The 16,789-nt window shown below is 38.0% G+C and overlaps 1 protein-coding gene across 1 annotated transcript in view; it reads right to left on the bottom strand.

Annotated features, from left to right (window-relative positions):
• Positions 1 to 15,093, bottom strand: part of LOC306848556 (chemokine-like protein TAFA-2) — a 73,058-nt gene extending 57,965 nt beyond the window's left edge. The window contains exon 1 of the mRNA XM_079383185.1: positions 14,587 to 15,093. The gene's annotated coding sequence lies outside the window, so the exon portion shown is untranslated. The remainder of the gene's footprint in view (positions 1 to 14,586) is intronic.
• Between the last annotated feature and the right edge of the window lie 1,696 nt (positions 15,094 to 16,789).

Below are 16,789 nucleotides of genomic sequence, written 5' to 3'. Positions count from 1 at the left end.
AATGAAGTGCAAAATTCAAAATACAGGTCAAATGAATACGGAAAATTTCTTCTTTTTATTACAGTACATTGTGCCCTATTTTTAGTGTAGCGAAGTTTGAATATTTTCATCTTTTAAAATGTTTTCTTACCTTGGCATTACACTACATAAAACTAGTTAAGTGTTTCAAATACAATGGCTAAGGAAATTATATAAAATTGGACATATTTCTCTTTTTTGACCAGCGTAATCAATCTCTCTCTATTTTTGCCTCTTTTGGAAAGTCATAGAAACGCTTGTGGGTTTGTAGTTTCCTTTCACCACTATAGAAATTTACCAAACTATGAAAACATCTGCTTATGAGAACCTCGGAAATGTGAAAAGGGTCGATCCTCATTATATTTGAAATGATGTATGGGCAGACAACTACTGAGTCTCTACACATATATTCATTTAACTACTGAAACATGTGATTTATACTATTACTTACTGTCAGAGATGCAATTTATTTTATGGTGTAATTATCAATGAGGAGTAACGTGACGGGATATTTATAATACATCCAAATGCATAAGCGGAAGTTTAAAATCAGCTCGTAAGTGTATTTACTTGTCTCAGTGTTTAGCGCATTTGCCGTTGCTAGGAAACGCTTATTTTGTTTACTAGGATGAGAGTTGCTGAAATCGCGTTTGGTCTCGTACTGTATCGTGTATCTTGTCAGTGTGTGCACTTGCTTGGCCATTTGTAGTTGATAAACAGGAAAGTGGGTTCAAGCGCCAGCAGAAGGCAGTGTAATGAAGTGGTCTTTAAGAGAAGCAGTCTATCAGCGGAAGTTTAAAATCAGCTCGTAAGTGTATTTACTTGTCTCAGTGTTTAGCGCATTTGCCGTTGCTAGGAAACGCTTATTTTGTTTACTAGGATGAGAGTTGCTGAAATCGCGTTTGGTCTCGTACTGTATCGTGTATCTTGTCAGTGTGTGCACTTGCTTGGCCATTTGTAGTTGATAAACAGGAAAGTGGGTCCAGCTGAATTGAAATTATCATTTGTTGGTTTGGTATAATAAAGGTTATTATACCGCGGCAGCGGTCGCGGCAGTCGTCGTGTGAAGCCCTCTTAGTGTGAAGACCAAAGAGTGTAAAGACCATCGACTCTACCGTGCGACTCCACCGGGCAGGGACACCGGCAAGGGATAGTAGTAGCTTTTTATTTAATTTCTTTATTTTCTTAAATATGTGGGTAGATAGTATTTATAGAGTTGTAACTTTTTAGTTTTAGTTACTTTTTCTTATTTGTAAGTCGCTTTGGACAAAAGCGTCTGCTAAATGACAAAAGTAAAAAAGTAAAGAGTGTAAAGACCATCGACTCTACCGTGCGACTCCACCGGGCAGGGACACCGGCAAGGGATAGTAGTAGCTTTTTATTTAATTTCTTTATTTTCTTAAATATGTGGGTAGATAGTATTTATAGAGTTGTAACTTTTTAGTTTTAGTTACTTTTTCTTATTTGTAAGTCGCTTTGGACAAAAGCGTCTGCTAAATGACAAAAGTAAAGTAAAAGTAAGTAAGTAAATTGGACACTTTGAGTTCAAATTGTAATTTAATGCCTTCCTCATTTCATGTGCTCTGTCCTCAGATAAATGAGGACTCGTCCTGATCCACATTGATTAACTGGTCTGCGCTGTTTTAATGAATCCAATCGTGATTAAGTATCTGTTGACGAGATGTCTTTGATCACAGATGATCCTCTAATGGAATCTTTCTGATGCGCTCAGTTCTCATCCCTCTTTCTCTCTCGCTCCCTCTCCTTCTTCCCCGCCGATGGCCCCTGGAGCAGTTTTGTTGTCTGAGCAGTTGGAGCTGTCTGAGCAGTTGGAGAAAAAGCAACGCTTGACACCTTCTTCTGAAAAATGTGGCCAAATCAATGTTTTATGACCCCTTTTGGCTTAGAGCACATTATGGATTTGGGAGGCCTTTCCTTCAGAGCGTTTTAGAAAACTGTTAGGTCCCATGGAAGTTAACTGCAAAAACACAAGCGAAGCTGCAGAGAAAGATAGAGAGTGACAAGGAGTTTGAGAGGCTGATAGAGAGAGAGAGAGAGAGCGAGAGAGATAGAGAGAGAGAGAGAGCGAGAGAGAGAGAGGATGTGGTAGACTGAGATGGAAATAGAATAGACTTGGGAGGGCTATTTTAAAAATGTATTCCAGTACTAATGACTAATTACTCAGATTAAAAATGTTATCAGAAACCGAATCCAAGAACAAAATTATGGAAGTAACCTGATATGACTTAATTTAACTACTTCATTTAACTTTTGAATTGTCACAACATCTTCCATGCAAATTAAAATGAATGAAGAGTGATATATAAAGGTAAACACTAAAATCATGTTTACATTCATACTGTTTATGTCTTGTGGCTATGCGTTTGTTTACATAAACATTTACAGATTACTGACCCCAATCACTTCCGTTGTAAGTGCCTCACTGTTATCCATATTTTGGCAGGTGCAAGTCAAAATATTTTTTTTTGTTTTATGCCACAAATTCTGTCAGCTGAGTTTAACTTGTACTGAACCCAAAATATTCCTGATTCCTGAATCTGATTACATCAGAAAGAACAGTGGAGAGACGTGGACATCATTTTTTTTAAGCATATACACCTCATTATTCGGTCCCGGTCCAGTGATCAATGCCTTGATCTTCTGCTTTGACAATATCTGTATCAAAATCAAGATCAGAATATATTGCACCTACCTGCACAATCTTCAAAGAAATTATTTTCTCTTCAAAATGAGAAGAGAAGAAGAGAAAGAAGAGGACAGGAGAGGAGGAAATGTGATTACTACACACTGTAAGTGAAAGAGAGAGAGAGTGGAGAGAACATGGGCTCTAAAAAAACAGTGTTCACTGCAAGACCGTTAAAGCTGAGATACTGAATCACAATGAGAAATACTTTGAGAAACTTTTTAGCCTTATACCACATTTTTAAAAATGACTTTATAATGAACAATTGCAATTGCCTCCAGGGTCTTATGCGAGTCTTATGCAAGCACTGCAGTACATTTATATTTCAATAATATACATCCTCTGGAGCAGAGAGAAGAATAACTTACTTTGATATTGCTAGTTTGGATTTTTTTGATATGTTTATGTCTGTGTAATTTCATATTTGATGAAGGGCTCAATGGATTAAAAATGTTAATCAAATTAATCAGTATTAATCACATGTTCAGATTTGCAGAGAAAAGTCCCCAAATGAATATAAAGACATAATTGAGATGAAGAAAAAATAATACAATTAAATATTTTCTGGATATTGAATCATTTAGAGAAATTACATTTTAAAACATTATATATTATATATAATTAAACATTAATGTATTTTACATTTAATTGTATTGTAATAACTCAAATTGCTTGTGTTAATTCATTTAAAATATTATGCTTTTTTATTAACTCTATGAGCTCCACCCAGCTTCTATTGTTTATTACATAGTTTACCGACATCTATTGTTTTTTGTTTTCCTTCCAAACACTGTTCCTGTATTGACTGAGTGCTTTGACAATATTGTCTGGAAGCCAGCCATGGCCATAAAGCACACTGAATTGAAAAACTGAGAGAGAGTGAATGCTGAAAGAGAGAAAGAATGAGAGAGAGAGAGGGGCTGGCCACGTTTCTACGTACTGTCCTCTCCTTTTCACTCTCACTCCTGAACTAAATCCACTAAAAGCTTAAAACTCTTGCCTTCACCCTCCCTTCCCATTCCTCAAATCTCTCCTTCTTGAGTGCAGCAGAAACCTATTTTCCATCTTTCCCTCTGTGACCTCCCTGGCGAACACACCCAAAAAGAAAAGAGTGAAGACAGAGAAAGTGCTGGAGAAGAAGGAGGAGATAGCAGGTCTCCAGCAGGGATTCATGCATCAATTAATGAATTGAGTTTGGCCGCGAATCCACCCAAATCTACCGCTCATCGTAGTGTGTGTGTGTGTGAGAGAGAGAGAGAGAGAGGTAGAGAGAGAGAGCAAAAGAAACGTGTTTGACTGGCAACAGTATATAAATAATTCAAGTTTTAAAGTTAAATTAACTGGCGAAAGGGGGTGTTCTGTGTGTTTCCACAAGGAAGACTCTCTAAGTGCCCCTAAACCTGAGGAAGCAGGAAGTTGGCCATTGTAGACAGGAAATTAGAAATGTATCTGCATTAGTTTTGAAACACTAGCTCAAGATTAGAAGACAAAGTCAGCATTTATCATCATTATAAGTCTGACTACTCTACATGAGAACCTCTTACAGAAAACACATTAAAATACACATACTTATCAAATTTTAAAGTGAACTAAACTAGACTTGAACTGACTTAAAATATTAGATAGATGACAGACAGACAGACAGACAGACAGACAGACAGACAGACAGATAGACAGATAGACAGATAGATAGATAGATAGATAGATAGATAGATAGATAGATAGATAGATAGATAGATAGATAGATAGATAGATAGATTTTTTTTAGATTTTAGATTTAGATTTTTTAATTTACTGTTATTACTACATGTAATATATGTAACAAGGACACTATAAAATAAAATGCTACCAAAATAATTAAATTATTATGAGTTATGTGCACAGCTGTGGTATAATTCCCACCATGTCAAACAATTTTGCCCCAATTAAGTATTTTATAGCCTTTCAACACAAAATGCAAAGGGCACACCGAATTAAAACACATTTGTCTAGTAAATTATCATTAATTTTTTAAGATTCTGACTGCTGTTTCACTCACAGGCTGGATTTTTTAGAGCTGATATTCTGTGATGTACATACTGTCATGTAATGTCACTATAGCTGTAGGCCATCTAACAAACCTTCTCAGCGACACACCAGACGAATGGAAGACAGACAACGGGGGGAAAAATGTTTCTCCATTTCCTCTGGTGCTCTTTCTGTTGATGTGCGTGAGCGCTCTAGTCAGAGCGAAGTCAAAGCAAGTCTTGCTGTGTGACATGTCAGAGAATCAGAAAAGACTGGAAAGATACATGGAGGTTTTATCAAACGGCTGCAGATGCGCCGAGAAGCCTGAGAGCAGAGGATGATGGGATATTGTCTCACTCTGCCCAGGGATCTGAGCAACGTCAGAGCACTGCAGCGTGAGATCATCCAAATTCATTTCAGAGGGCTTAAACTACCCACACAAACAACATGTATCTCTATATGGCAGTAAATATGGTGTGTCAAATGAGAATGAGAAATTGTCTATGGAGATTTGTAGGGATCGGCCTGTCATCTCTGTCACTTGATTCTCATGCAAAATTAAACTGCAGAGTTTAGAGGAAAAAACAACTTGGAAGATATTTACTTAAGAAGAGTCACTGTATTTTTGAAAGCTTGATTCTGATAGTGTTGACTAACATTCTATACAGTAACTACACGACTATGAAGTAGATTTTGACTAATACATATAACTTCACCATGCTCTTTTTTGCAAACTTCTAAATCAGCAGACCTTCAAAGAGACTTACAGTCCACCATAGCAAAAAAAAGGCAAAAGAATTGCAAATAAAACAAACAAAAAGAAACAAAACAAAACATATTATTTTGTTCTCTTTTGTTTTGTTTTATGGAGACAAAAAAAGCAAACAAACAAATAAAATAAACGAAACAAGCCAAAATAAAAATAAATAAACAAAATGAAACAAAATAGTGACTTATCTCTTTCAGGAAGTTGGACATTTGCAAAGACTTTTGATTCCCAGCTTCATCCACCGAGCTAGAAACCGTGTGATCTGTTAGGTCTGCAGTGATGAGACGGGTGAACAAATGTGCTGTTAATAGCCCTCTCTCATCAATGTAATTATGGGCTGGTAATCATGGGAATCCTCGACCCCAAGCTCGAGTAATTCAACCCCAGAATGTTATACATCTAGACACATTCAGAGACCTCTCAATGAGAGATAGAACAAAATAAATGAATGAAGTCATCTGAACTAAAATACTAACCCAAAACTATTTAGTCACATCTACAAACTATAATGGTTGTACACATTAACATGAAGATAGTTGTGCTAAATTACTAGTATTTCTTTTAGTTCCATTGCATTAAAGAGTGATTCAAGCTTAATGGTTAAGGATCTATGATGCTGACAGAAGGTTGCAGGTTCAAGCCTCAGTTTATCACCATTCTGCCTTTAATTAAGAACCCTAACCCTACGTTCCTCAGGGGGATCCTGCTAGATGTATCAAATAATGAATCAAATGATTCATTAATTAAGGTCAGATGAAGAGATAAAAGCAATTTTGTGTTTGTAATTAATGAACTGAAGTGCCAGAACTCACTTAAGTTAAAATTAGCCATGCATGCAATGATGTTACTACTGATATAACAAAAAAATATCTGATTCATTTGGAATTATGCACACACAAGACAAAAGAGTGAAAAACACACTCAATGTAAGGGAAAAAAAAGTGAGAGAAAAAAAGTGATGATATTCATTGTTTTTTCAGCCCTGAAGCAGAAAGTCCTCTTTCCAGCGTGAATTCCCATAACACCTTCAGAGAGAAGACCGAAAGAGAGAGAGAAAATGAAAAACTAGACACATTACGAGACAAAGTGAAAACCTAGTGGTTCAGCAAAAACAAATTGTTCTGAGTGAAAGCTGTCTCACACCAAGATACATGAGAGGAGAAAACAGCATTGGGAGAAAGATAGGAAAGAAAACAGGAAAAATAGACTGAATGAAACAATGAAGTATTATTGCAAACAAATAAGTTAGAAAGAGAGGTACAGCGGGTCGCTACCTCGCTGTTTATTACAGCTTGACCGAGTCCAGGTTAGTCCTGCAAATACCACGTGTGTTTGTCCCAAAATAAACCTCAAAGGTGGATCCGTTCTTATCCATCATCCTTCAGCAAACCCTCACCACTGTTTGCTTTCATTCTGCCGGATCCTCAAGGTGTGTGTGCATGTGTGTTATGTGTAAATCCACATCAGACTGGGGGTTGGATGTAATTAGGCTCAGAGGTGCTTGTTTTGCCTGAATTCTGGCAAACGAGATCAGTAGCCACGACATCAGGGACCCGGAGTGTGAAACTCAGCCAGAAGCACAAAATACAAACCATCTATGATAGTCACATACACTCAAACACAAAATAGATCACAAGATGCATCCAGTGGTAACACTTAATGACGTGAATATCACTCATTCAGCAACAGCAACAGCGAATGGCTACATTCAAGAAATATTTTGTGGCGAAGTAAATATTGTACTTTCTACATTGCATTATTTAGTTTAAACTTGAAAATATTAAGCAAACTCTTCATGTAATAATTACAGTTCAAAATTCATAAAAAATTATAAATACATATAAATTTACACTATACCGCTTACTATTGTCAACATTGATAATAATAATAAATGTTTCTTAAGCACCGATTTAAATTAGTTCTGAAGGAGTAATGACCGCTAAAAATTCAACTTTGCATCACAGGAAGAAGTTACATTTTAAAATATACTAAAATAGAGTTGTAATAATAGTTCACATACTGTTTTAATGTAATGTTGATCAAATAATTGCAGCATTGGTGAACATAATAGACTTATTTTTTTAAATATTAAAGTATGTGTAAAGGTGGTGTAAATAAATAAAAAAGTGCTTTTTATATTTAAAATGAGTCAACCAGTAGATTTTTTTTTTTTATGTTTTATGGCATCCTTCTCTACTCCAAATGACCTGTTTATGTACAAAATGTGCAGAATTAGCTCTTGATTGCTTACTTAATGTTTTAAGTTACATTCTCATTCACTTTATAAAATTTATGCCAAAGTGTATTTTAGTAGATTTCACTTAATTTTCAAATCCATTAAAATTTAGTATAAAAACAGTAGCTATGTCTCTAAAAGTAGATCAAATGGACTTTTGTCCAAGTCTCCTGCTTCTAACTTTCCTCACATAATCTCACGTCACTACACCAAGATACCCAAATCTGCAATGAAATGTCAGATATTTCAGTATAAACACAATTATTTCTCATCAAATTCTCCCAAGACCAATTTATCTGAGCGATGCAATCCTCTTTCATTTTAAAGCTGTATGCTCTTACTGTGTGTATGCCGCATCTATTTTTATTTTTGTTTTAAGAGAAACACTTTGGACAAAGTTGATACTTAAATGAGGCAAAACATCAAGTCTCCTGAGCGTTAAAAGAGTAGCATTCTCCTGCGGGTATTTCTATTGTGTTTGTTTACCTGTTCTTTTTTAGGTACTTATTTTGCTGTCTCTCACTGGAAAATAAAGATTCTTTCAACAAATAAATACTTCAAGCTACAAACACACACATGCACACACACTTACAACCTCTCCACCCAGCTCACCCTGTTACTGAGCAAATCATCTATACGCTTCATCTCGGGAAACACTGGGGGTCACTTACTCTCTATTACTTCCTTTTCCTCTATCTCTTGATTCCCGCAGAGCTTGTGTCATGACAGTAATGTTAATCTTGCCCTGTGAGACAGAAATGATGACTGGATGAAAGAAAGGAGGGTGAGACTGCAGTAATAAAGTGCTTTCTCTCTCTGTCTCTCAGCCAAGGTCTGTTGAACTCTTGAGGTGAAGAGTGAAGCTGTGGTCATCACTGCCCTTATTTTCTCATTGCGAGATCCTCTCTGTGTGATTCCAGATGATGGGATCAGAAAGTAGGATCAGGTTGACGCAGAGACTGTTTTTCTGAAGGTGCAGATTTCATCTGTCTGGTGGTTTGTTGTTCTCTCATTAATCAACACTTTGGCAGAAGGCTCAGCTGCACACAAAGCAATTTTCAGAAAATAGCCAATCATCAATATGAAGGTCATGAAACTTTCATGCATAAATATTCAGAAGTTTAAAACTCCATTCTTTCTTCCAAATTGTGACATTACCTTCTAAACACAGCAAATCTTGTATAAATCATTTGGTTTAATCATTACACTGACAACATGTTTCTGAAGGCATACACTGAGAAAAAATCAGTACAGAAATGTAGAATTCCCTGGAAGAGAATACCAATACTTTTTACATTAAGTTTTTAGGTATTTCCTCTAACCCTAAAACACAATTCAATGCGTAATTCAAAATAGGTGTAAAACACCTTTGAGAGATCAATACAGAAATTTCTTCCTATTAACACAGTACATTGGGCCCTAATTTTATAGGTTTTTCTTGGAGTGCATTAATGGATATAAACTTGCAAATTCACCATTAAGGGAAAACTAATGCATAAAAACCTCATTACACCACAGCAGCCAGCTAAACAGAACACTTCCTCAGTTCTACCTGTAGTCATTGCACTCAAGAAACTGCAAATCCACAGCAAACTGTTCTGCCAACACTTTGACAGCACTGTCATGTCTATTTAATAGTTGCTAGTCATTAATTTTACATAACTTCCTTTTCAGACATCGACACCATATAGCAAAAAATCAAGTAATCATTTTTTTCATTTCATTTTTCATTGCACTCCAAGCACATTGAACAAATGTTGTGAAGTAGTTGATCATCAAATTTAAGGAGAACAGGTGCACATTAAATCAATTTGCAGTTTCAGCATATTAGAATGATTTCTGAAGGGTCATGTGACACTGAAGACTGGAGTAATGGCTGATGAAAATTCAGCTTTGTGATCACTGTAATAAATTATATTTGTAATGTATATTAAAATCGAAAATGGTTATTTAAAATTGGAATAATATTTCACATTATTACTGTTTTACAGTATTTTTGCTCATTTATATATATATACACTCACCTAAAGGATTATTAGGAACACCTGTTCAATTTCTCATTAATGCAATTATCTAATCAACCAATCACATGGCAGTTACTTCAATGCATTTAGGGGTGTGGTCCTGGTCAAGACAATCTCCTGAACTCCAAACTGAATGTCAGAATGGGAAAGAAAGGTGATTTAAGCAATTTTGAGCGTGGCATGGTTGTTGGTGCCAGACGGGCCGGTCTGAGTATTTCACAATCTACTCAGTTACTGGGATTTTCACGCAAGACCATTTCTAGGGTTTACAAAGAATGGTGTGAAAAGGGAAAAACATCCAGTATGCGGCAGTCCTGTGGGCGAAAATGCCCTGTTGATGCTAGAGGTCAGAGGAGAATGGGCCGACTGATTCAAGCTGATAGAAGAGCAACTTTGACTGAAATAACCACTCGTTACAACCGAGGTATGCAGCAAAGCATTTGTGAAGCCACAACACGCACAACCTTGAGGCGGATGGGCTACAACAGCAGAAGACCCCACCGGGTACCACTCATCTCCACCACAAATAGGAAAAAGAGGCTACAATTTGCACGAGCTCAACAAAATTGGACGGTTGAAGACTGGAAAAATGTTGCCTGGTCTGATGAGTCTCGATTTCTGTTGAGACATTCAGATGGTAGAGTCAGAATTTGGCGTAAACAGAATGAGAACATGGATCAATCATGCCTTGTTACCACTGTGCAGGCTGCTGGTGGTGGTGTAATGGTGTGGGGGATGTTTTCTTGGCACACTTTAGGCCCCTTAGTGCCAATCGGGCATTGTTTAAATGCCACGGCCTACCTGAGCATTGTTTCTGACCATGTCCATCCCTTTATGACCACCATGTACCCATCCTCTGATGGCTACTTCCAGCAGGATAATGCACCATGTCACAAAGCTCGAATCATTTCAAATTGGTTTCTTGAACATGACAATGAGTTCACTGTACTAAAATGGCCCCCACAGTCACCAGATCTCAACCCAATAGAGCATCTTTGGGATGTGGTGGAACGGGAGCTACGTGCCCTGGATGTGCATCCCACAAATCTCCATCAACTGCAAGATGCTATCCTATCAATATGGGCCAACATTTCTAAAGAATGCTTTCAGCACCTTGTTGAATCAATGCCACGTAGAATTAAGGCAGTTCTGAAGGCGAAAGGGGGTCAAACACAGTATTAGTATGGTGTTCCTAATAATCCTTTAGGTGAGTGTATAAATATAAACAGACACACCAAATGCATGTAACTGTATTCAGCACTTTAAACGTGGGGTCAGCGATTCTCGTAGCCAATGTTGACATTTGAAATCACCAAAACAAACACTCCCCTACCCCGAAAGGGTCTCGCCCCTATTTAGATAGCTCCGCCCCACACATACGTACGGCAACGATTAGTTCTGTAAAACAAAGCAAAACCAATGTTACCCAACTATCGAGAAGAAAAAAAGCAATCTCTGCGCCTGATCGCAGGCCTTCCCGCTCCTTCAGTTCTCTCCAGTGCTGGAAAGCTGATCCGATATTTACACGGGTCCTACCTCTTGCCTTATCATAACACTGTGTCTACACGGGATGTGAGCAGCGTGGTGCAACAAATCCCCAAAAGTAAACTGCTGCCGCGTTCTATTTATGACATATTGACACAAATGATTTTCAACGGTCGCTTTTTCGCGTCCAGTGTAGACAGACTGCGACAGGACAACTGTCCCGTCCGGTGTAGACACGGTGTAAGCCTTCTTTTGTACCGCAGACGTTTTCCTCTTTTGTTTTTTTATCTGCCATCTCTATCTTTCTGTCGTCGCTCGGCTCGGTCCGTCATGAGCACTGATGAGCGCTCTCTCCTCACATCATGAGCAGTGGCGGAGCGGGGGGGTGGCTAATTGTGCTTAAGCCCCGAATGTTTTGTCAAAAGCCCCGAATCTTTTAGGTTTTTTAAAATAACTTCAACTTTGTTTCATTTCCTCTCAGTCTTTCTGACAGGAGCGGCAAAAAATGAAACAAAAGCTCTATTACTGTGCGTGGTGTCGGACGGTACTCGACGCGTCCGCACGAGCGCGAAGGTGCGCGCGGCAAAAATGACGTCATCACTCAGCTTGTATGAATTTGAATTTATATTGAATTTTTTTTTTTTTTTTTTACTGAGTAACTATCATCATTTTCCCAGATAGTGTATAGATTTTTAGGCATTCTATTATCTCAAACAGCCTGAAAAATAGTGCATTTAGCTGACGTAATTGGGAAAAAAATCTCCCCGGGGGAGTATGCCCCCGGACCCCCCTAGGTTTGGGCTAAGCCCCGAATGTTTACATCGTCTAGCTCCGCCCCTGATCATGAGTAGCCTTACTCAATCACCTTACTGCTGACTGGCTACAAGTTTGTTTTGGTACTCGGCCCCGAATCGTTTTCTAAAGCGTTTTTGAAAAAATGCATATCCCACCTTTAAAACTGGACTGACAGCTGTATTGCTGCTGTGAGTGGAGAGTCGCACGCGCACAATGGCACAAACATAATTACACACACTGGTTCTCTGTGAACGCTTTAATGAATTATTCACACCACACTAGATAAATTAGTGGGACTGAATGAACAGGATCTGGTCAGGTGACTATACTCAAATCATTTTAACTGAAACCCAAACCAGCTGCAGGAACCTGATATTCCCGCTCTGACCCAGACATCAGCCTTTCCAACAAGTAACAGTTATTTGTCACAGTTAATAGCCTGTGAAAACACACACAATAACGTAGCCAAGCATCTTTATAAACACAAACACACACGATACATGTGCAGTTCGAGTGTATGAAGTTGGTAATGAGATAATGAGAGGAAAATGAGCATCAACTAGCAGCTAAACAAAACATTAGCATTACAAACAAATTCTTGGCGAAAGTAAGCACTAACACAATAAAGAGCTGAATAATTATAACCAGAAAGAAATATCTAAAACCAGGTTTTCTGCATTAAAATACAACAGATTCTTAAAGGCCTGCAAATGTTTCACCTCAGTTTCAAGTCAAATATAATTAGCACACTCTCTCGCTTTCTTTATCCCTCTCTCTATATGATGATTAGTAAATCATTTTTATAGAGTGCCTCTCTCTTTCCTGTCAATCTACAGGCTAATTAAACTTGCTCTGGGTCTCAGAATGGGCAGATCACTGCTTTTGACAGGCACACCACTATTGCCCCTTTTCAACCATTTGCATTGGCAACTATTCATCCACCGAGTGAGAATGAGTGTTTCAGTATAGCGAGGCCCGTCCCACATGCGGTGCTCGGGTTAAACCACTTTCACTCTAACAGCAGATCCAGGACCTGCACACAACAGAGCCAAATCAAATAAACTACTACATTCAGTGGTGATTCACAAAGGATTATTTCAGCAGCCAGTATCAGCGGGGCATCTGTGTGTTCCTAAGCCTTTTGCTCCCGACAACATCCTCCCTCATAGCGAACACATAACCAGCTCTGTTAGGAGGAGAATAAACGCGCACTGTGGCCCGAAGGGAGTTATATCAGCCAACCACATCAGCCAAGGCAATGCAATTACAGTGGAAATTATAGTGCCAACTACAAATTCATATGGCCATATTCTACAGTATTCGTTTTTTCCCCGTCTTTTATCTCTCTCCTAGAGTGATGTGGAGAATTTATAAAACGCTTTATATTGTTTGGTGCAATTTAGATACTGTTGCAAAAACGTATGTGTGAAGCCCCCGTTTTATTGCATTTTTGTCTCGTTTAACCCTCAAATCGTTCAGTTCAGCCGAAACCTTGTAATGAAACGAATGAACTGGATCACAAAACCGATCTAATAACTCACCAATAAGTGTGAAGGATTTGTTCGCGGCTCAATAAAATCAATTCGAGTGATCCGCGAGTCAACTACTCAGTGGCTCACTGAACTGAAAACCGATGAACTGTGAGAATTAGCATTATTAAAAATCAACGTTTTTTAGCCAGTGTAAATAAATGTTAGCTATACTGATATAATGTTCTGTTTAATGTAAATGCAAAATATAGGCCTATTTATGTTCTAAGTGTCATTTTATGAGGTAGGCTAAATCAGCGATGTCGCCTAAGACACTGAATTGTGACAAAATGAGAAACACTTTCATCAATAGGAAAGTGGCATAGGCTATAGCAAGATGGTAAATGGCGAAAAACATTTATTAATTTATTATTAATTCTTTGAAAGGAACTGTTCGAGAGGGGAAGAAACATGTCACAAAAATAATTAGGACTTCCCATCACTAATCACTCGAATTGAATGAGTCGGTGGCTGTATGCGCATGCCAGGCTACTGGGACCAGAGACCTTTCCTCTGTTTGCGCCCTTTCCAAGCAGGGTAAGCTGATTTAGTTGGGTAAGCCTGACTTTTACATTGCATATAGTGTTAATGCGGTAAGAAGACGAAGCGCCGTCAGCACACACACCCTCGCTCTCCCGCGCGCGCACACGCAAACTCATCACACTCGTTTCCCTTTTTACTCTATGGTATTATTTCTTAACCACACTTGACACAAAATAGTCCAGCTTTATAGCTCCCATGATGATTCTCAGGTTTACACACAGGGTATAGCCTATACCTATTAAGTTTCAGTGACCTGCGTCCGGTCACGATCAGAATGCATGACTCACTAAAGCAACTGTCATGATCACTAAAACAGACACTACCCGTTTATTTTACTAAACTGATCAATGATTTTTAACTCAGAGTGATACAATACACCATCCCGTTCTTCTTTGTGGACATCTAGTGTGAAGAATTCAATTTAAGCACATGTAAAATATAAGTGCCAAACCAAATAAATAGCAAAGGCTGCATACCTGTTGGTGCGGTGGTCCGGATTATTGCCCAGCAGCAGCAGAGACGGGTCTCATTGCCCTTCCATTATGAGTTATTCCATCCACGAACCGGAGAGGCTTGAGCAATCCGCACCAAAGGATCCCTCCTATATCTACTCTGTCAGAGAGAGTCAGAAACCCACAAAAACAAAAAAAGAAGTTCAGTTCTCTGATCACGAAAGCGCCCTATGTCCCCGTAGGGCGTCCGGGTGCGCGGAGACGCAAAGTTCCCTCTCTCGCAGTGTCTCAGATCTTCATCTCAACTCAAATGAGAGCGGCGTGAAACTTCACATCAGTGCTTTCGTGTCTGGTTTAAAAATCACACAGATGTTTGTAACGGAGCCATCACCCCGCATAGTATCCTGTTGGGCTTGTTTTGTCGGTGTTGGTCCGCGCTGGAGACGCTCTGTGCAGGATCTGCCGGTGCTGAAGGCAAAGGTCTGGAGCGCTGCGCTGCGTTGACTCGCTCCCTGCGTGCTCTCCAGGGATGTCAGAAGGAACCCAACGTACAGTGAATCAGCGCCACTCAGCGGCGTCTGTGACTGCTATCCTGTCGGTTCTACTCTGCCTGTGCTAATCTGTTGTCGTTTTTGGATATTTGACAGGTTCATATGAGTGGCATAGCCTATAGCTAAACCTGCCATTTAAAAGCACATAACTTGATAAGTACACATGAGCTTAAAGTGGTGAAAAACACCCATTTCATAGATTATAAAAAGTCTTTCAAAGAAAAGGGCACCTTATCTGAGTTCACAGGTTCATCTGAGTGGCATAAAATGTAGCTAAACTTGCCATTTATATGCCTGATAACTACATTTGTTTAAGGTGGCAGGAAACAGATTTTATGAGAAGTCGTTCGAAAAAAAATGTGACTTCTTTGAGTTTTTATGAACATACCAGTAAAATATTACTTTAATCTATCACCTTTTACAATGTGTTAATAAAGGAAATTTTCTTAATACATTAACAAGATGAGGATGCCTCTTTCCAAATAAAAAACATATTTATTCTATATGTATTTACAGATTTTAGTGGAATAGGCTACACACACACACGCATGTATAATTTCATGAAAACCTTTAGCTCATTTTTATCACTTTATCTTATATTTGTTAGGATCATCAGAAGGGGATGATCTTAAGCCTATATATTTAGTTTTGTTTAGTTTTGATCATTGCAAATTGGATATTTCTAAAAATGTAATTAAATCATCTTTCTAATAAACACTTTATAATTTCATGGCCTTCAAAAAGTAAGCCATGAATGAAATGTAAACCATATGCAATAATCATTTTGAAAGTATGTGGCACAACTGCAAAATCTGAAAATAAATCAAGATTTGTTTCAAGTATTTTAGCTGCATTTGGACAGTTCTGACAGATCAACTGTTCAGTTCTAGTATTTAATGAAGTAATAATAATAATTAATAAAATTTTCTTTTTTGAATAAAAAAATGTGCAATTGGGTTAAATTAAGTATAAATACCATTAATTTAAATTAATTTAATAACAAGTTATGAATTTAGTTTAAAAGTATCCACCTTATTTTAAACGTAAGGGTGGGCACAGGCATATTTACCTTGACTGTGCAAGGTTTTTGATTGGGTTTTGATGAGTTAAGCTGTTTAGAAACAGCCCATAATGCTACCTGATTATGCATTTGCAGTCACATTATTTAAATGTATTATCATACTCATAAATCACTTTTTTTAGTGCAAGTTTTATGGTTTACTGCACTTTGTTATTCTCCTAGTTAACAAGCCGCTAATGAATTGGAAGTCTCGCACATTCGCAGGAACCTTCCTTTTGAGAAATAATATGAATAACACATAAAATCATGAAGTGTTACATATATTACAAAAATAATTTACACCATGATTGCTTTTAGTGGGAAACTAAAAGCCATAAGAAAATGTACTTTAATTGAGGGTCACAGAGCTACATGACTGCTTTATTGATTCCATGAGCCAAATATACTATTGGAAATGATTGCCACTGAAACAAGTGAAATGTCTCTCAGTCTTTACTGTATTTTTGCACTTGGGTCTCATTTTGGCATCAAAGAGGCATTTGACAAAATGAACCCCCCTCAGCAGATGAAGATTGAACACACTTGGCTAAGTCGGTCTGAGTCCCTCCCCCACAGCTGAAATTCAATAGAAGTCACAAAGAGTCATACACGTGTT

This window comes from Barbus barbus (genome assembly GCF_936440315.1).
Source record: "Barbus barbus genome assembly, chromosome: 28".
Lineage (NCBI taxonomy): Eukaryota > Metazoa > Chordata > Actinopteri > Cypriniformes > Cyprinidae > Barbus > Barbus barbus.
Note: the sequence above shows the minus strand (reverse complement) of the source record. Positions and strands in the feature narration are given on the sequence as shown.